Source organism: Hydractinia symbiolongicarpus, chromosome 15 (assembly GCF_029227915.1).
Source record: "Hydractinia symbiolongicarpus strain clone_291-10 chromosome 15, HSymV2.1, whole genome shotgun sequence".
Lineage (NCBI taxonomy): Eukaryota > Metazoa > Cnidaria > Hydrozoa > Anthoathecata > Hydractiniidae > Hydractinia > Hydractinia symbiolongicarpus.
The window spans coordinates 5,152,917-5,158,273 of NC_079889.1; positions in this window are offsets into that span (position 1 = coordinate 5,152,917).

The window sequence follows — 5,357 nt, forward strand, 5'->3', positions numbered from 1 at the left end:
CGTGTGAGGCCTTTATTAGACTGCAAAAGGCCATATTACAGCCTTTATAGGACTGTGCACGTAGTTAAGAGCGTTCTAAGGCGACGGCGTCAATGAAAATGACTTGGGACGTTGTAGTGCATTGAGACTGGAAGGAATAGTCCAATGGTAAACTTCGCAGGCAGGTGAAACCACGTGATTTACGTGTGAGGCCTTTATTAGACTGCAAAAGGCCATATTACAGCCTTTATAGGAATGTGCACGTAGTTAGGAGCGTTCTAAGGCGACGGCGCTAATGAAAATGACTTGGGACGTTGTAGCGCATTGAGACTGGAAGGAATAGTCCAATGGTAAACTTCGCAGGCAGGTGGAACCACGTGATCTACGTGTGAGGCCTTTATTAGATTGCAAAATGCCATATTACGGCCTTTATAGGACTGTGCACGTAGTTAAGAGTGTTGTAAGGCAACGGCGCCAAGGAAAATCTGTTGGAACGTTGTAGTGCATTGAGACTGGAAGGAATAGTCCAATGGTAACCGTCGCAGGCAGGTGAAACCACGTGATTTACGTGTGAAGCCTTTATTAGACTGGAAAATGCCATATTACGGCCTTTATAGGACTGTGCACGTAGTTAAGAGTGTTGTAAGGCCATGGCGCTAAGGAAAACCTCTTGGAACGTTGTGGTGCATTGAGACTGGAAGAAATAGTACAATGGTAAACTGCGCAGGCAGATGGAACCACGTGATCTACGTGTGAGGCCTTTATTAGACTGCAAAATGCCATATTACGGCCTTTATACGACTGTGCACGTAGTTAAGAGTGTTGTAAGGCCACGGCGCCAAGGAAAACCTCTTGGAACGTTGTAGTGCATTGAGAGTGGAAGGAATAGTCCAATGGTAACATTCGCAGGCAGATGAAACCACGTGATTTCCGTGTGAGGCCTTTATTAGACTGCAAAAGGCCATATTACAGCCTTTATAGGACTGTGCACGTAGTTAAGAGCGTTCTAAGGCGACGGCGTCAATGAAAATGACTTGGGACGTTGTAGTGCATTGAGACTGGAAGAAATAGTACAATGGTAAACTGCGCAGGCAGATGGAACCACGTGATCTACGTGTGAGGCCTTTATTAGACTGCAAAAGGCCATATTACAGCCTTTATAGGACTGTGCACGTAGTTAAGAGCGTTTTAAGGCGATGGCGCTAATGAAAATGACTTTTGACGTTGTAGCGCATTGAGACTGGAACGTCTAGTCCAATGGTAACCTGCGCAGGCAGCTGAAAACGCGTGATTTACGTTTGCCGCCTTTATTGGACTGCAAAAGGCCATATTACGGCCTTTATAGGACTGTGCACGTAGTTAAGAGTGTTGTAAGGCCAAGGCGCCAAGGAAAACCTCTTGGAACGTTGTAGTGCATTGAGATTTGAAGGAATAGTCCAATGGTAACCTTTGCAGGCAGATGAAACCACGTGATTTACGTGTGAGGCCTTTATGAGACTGCAAAAGGCCATATTACAGCCTTTATAGGACTGTGCACGTAGTTAAGAGCGTTCTAAGGCGACGTCGCTAATGAAAATAACTTGGGACGTTGTAGCACATTGAGACTGGAAGAAATAGTCCAATGGTAACCTTTGCAGACTGGTGAAACCACTTGATTTACGTGTGAAGCCTTTATTAGACTGCAAAAGGCCATATTACGGCCTTTATAGGACTGTGCACGTAGTTAAGAGTGTTGTAAGGCCATGGCGCTAAGGAAAACCTCTTGGAACGTTGAAGTGCATTAAGACTGGAAGAAATAGTACAATGGTAATCTGCGCAGGCAGACGGAACCACGTGATCTACGTGTGAGGCCTTTATTAGACTGCAAAAGGCCATATTACAGCTTTTATAGGACTGTGCACGTAGTTAAGAGCGTTCTAAGGCGATGGCGCTAATGAAAATGACTTGGGACGTTGTAGCGCATTGAGACTGGAACAACTAGTCCAATAGTAACCTGCGCAGGCAGGTGAAACCACGTGATTTACGTGTGAAGCCTTTATGAGACTGCAAAAGGCCATATTACAGCCTTTATAGGACTGTGCACGTAGTTAAGAGCGTTCTAAGGCGACGTCGCTAATGAAAATAACTTGGGACGTTGTAGCGCATTGAGACTTGAAGGAATAGTCCAATGGTAACCTTTGCAGGCAGGTGAAACCACGTGATTTACGTGTGAAGCCTTTATTAGACTGCAAAATGCCATATTACGGCCTTTATAAGACTGTGCACGTAGTTAAGAGTGTTGTAAGGCCATGGCGCTAAGGAAAACCTCTTGGAACGTTGTAGTGCATTGAGACTGGAAGAAATAGTACAATGGTAAACTGCACAGGCAGGTAAAACCACGTGATTTACGTGTGAAGCCTTTATTAGACTGCAAAATGCCATATTACGGCCTATATAGGACTGTGCACGTAGTTAAGAGTGTTGTAAGGCCATGGCACTAAGGAAAACCTCTTGGAACGTTGTAGTGCATTGAAACTGGAAGAAATAGTACAATGGTAAACTGCGCAGGCAGATGGAACCACGTGATCTACGTGTGAGGCCTTTATTAGACTGCAAAATGCCATATTACGGCCTTTATAGGACTGTGCACGTAGTTAAGAGTGTTGTAAGGCCACGGCGCCAAGGAAAACCTCTTGGAACGTTGTAGTGCATTGAGACTGGAACGTCTAGTCCAATGGTAACCTGCGCAGGCAGCTGAAACTGCGTGATTTACGTCTGCGGCCTTTATTGGACTGCAAAGGGCCATAATACGGCCTTTATAGGATTGTGAACGTAGTTAAGAGTGTTCTAAGGCAACGGCGCTAATGAAAACGACTTGGGACGTTGTAGCGCATTGAGACTGGAACGACTAGTCCAATCGTAACCTGCGCAGGCAGCTGAAACCGCGTGAATTACGTCTGCGGCCTTTATTGGACTGCAAAAGGCCATATTACGGCTTTTATAGGACTGTGCACGTAGTTAAGAGTGTTGCAAGGCCACCGCGCCAAGGAAAACCTCTTGGAACGTCGCAGTGCATTGCGACTGGAAGGAATAGTACAATAGTAACCTGCGCAGGCAGAGGGAACCACGTGATTTACGTGTGAGGCCTTTATGGGACTGCGAAAGGCCATATTACAGCCTTTATAGGACTGTGCACGTAGTTAAGAACGTTCTAAGGCGACGTCGCTAATGAAAATAACTTGGTACGTTGTAGCACATTGAGACTTGAAGGAATAGTCCAATTGTAACCTTCGCAGGCAGGTGAAACCACGTGATTTACGTGTGAAGCCTTTATTAGACTGCAAAATGCCATATTACGGCCCTTATAGGACTGTGCACGTAGTTAAGAGTGTTGTAAGGCCATGGCGCTAAGGAAAACCTCTTGGAACGTTGTAGTGCATTGAGACTGGAAGAAATAGTACAATGGTAAACTGCGCTGGCGGATGGAACCACGTGATCTACGTGTGAGGCCTTTATGGGACTGCAAAAGGCCATATTACAGCCTTTATAGGACTGTGCACGTAGTTAAGAGCGTTCTAAGGCGACGTCGCTAATGAAAATAACTTGGGACGTTGTAGCACATTGAGACTGGAAGAAATAGTCCAATGGTAACCTTTGCAGACTGGTGAAACCACGTGATTTACGTGTGAAGCCTTTATTAGACTGCAAAAGGCCATATTACGGCCTTTATAGGACTGTGCACGTAGTTAAGAGTGTTGTAAGGCCATGGCGCTAAGGAAAACCTCTTGGAACGTTGAAGTGCATTACGACTGGAAGAAATAGTACAATGGTAACCTGCGCAGGCAGATGGAACCACGTGATCTACGTGTGAGGCCTTTATTAGACTGCAAAAGGCCATATTACAGCCTTTATAGGACTGTGCACGTAGTTAAGAGCGTTCTAAGGCGATGGCGCTAATGAAAATGACTTGGGACGTTGTAGCGCATTGAGACTGGAACAACTAGTCCAATAGTAACCTGCGCAGGCAGGTGAAACCACGTGATTTACGTGTCAGGCCTTTATTAGACTGCAAAGTGCCATATTACGGCCTTTATAGGACTGTGCACGTAGTAAAGAGTGTTCTAAGGCCTCAGCGCTAAGGAGAACCACTCGGAACGTTGTAGTGCATTGAGACTGGAAGAAATAGTACAATAGTAACCTGCGCAGGCAGATGGAACCACGTGATTTACGTGTGAGGCCTTTATTAGACTGCAAAATGCCATATTACGGGCTTTATAGGACTGTGCACGTAGTTAAGAGTGTTGTAAGGCCATGGCGCTAAGGAAAACCTCTTGGAACGTTGTGGTGCATTGAGACTGGAAGAAATAGTACAATGGTAAACTGCGCAGGCAGATGGAACCACGTGATCTACGTGTGAGGCCTTTATTAGACTGCAAAATGCCATATTACGGCCTTTATAGGACTGTGCACGTAGTTAAGAGTGTTGTAAGGCCACGGCGCCAAGGAAAACCTCTTGGAACGTTGTAGTGCATTGAGACTGGAAGGAAAAGTCCAATGGTAACATTCGCAGGCAGATGGAACAACGTGATTTACGTCTGCGGCCTTTATTGGACTGCAAAAGGCCATATTACAGCCTTTATAGGACTGTGCACGTAGTTAAGAGCGTTCTAAGGCGACGTCGCTAATGAAAATAACTTGGGACGTTGTAACACATTGAGACTGGAAGGAATAGTCCAATGGTAACATTTGCAGGCAGATGGAACAACGTGATTTACGTGTGAGGCCTTTATTAGACTGCAAAATGGCATATTACGGCCTTTATAGGACTGTGCACGTAGTTAAGAGTGTTGTAAGGCCACGGGGCCAAGGAAAACCTCTTGGAACGTTGTAGTGCATTGAGACTGGAAGGAATAGTCCAATGGTAATATTCGCAGGCAGATGGAACCACGTGATTTACGTGTGAGGCCTTTATTAGACTGCAAAAGGCCATATTACAGCCTTTATAGGACTGTGCACGTAGTTAAGAGCGTTCTAAGGCGACGGCGCTAATGAAAACGACTTGGGACGTTGTAGCGCATTGAGACTGGAAGAACTAGTCCAATTGTACCCTGCGCAGGCAGGTGAAACCACGTGATTTACGTGTGAAGCCTTTATTAGACTGCAAAATGCCATATTACGGCCTTTATAGGACTGTGCACGTAGTTAAGAGTGTTGTAAGTTCACAGCGCCAAGGAAAACCTCTTGGAACGTTGTAGTGCATTGAGACTGGAAGGAATAGTCCAATGGTAACATTCGCAGGCAGATGGAACCACGTGATTTACGTGTGAGGCCTTTATTAGACTGCAAAAGGCCATATTACAGCCTTTATAGGACTGTGCACGCAGTTAAGAGCGTTCTAA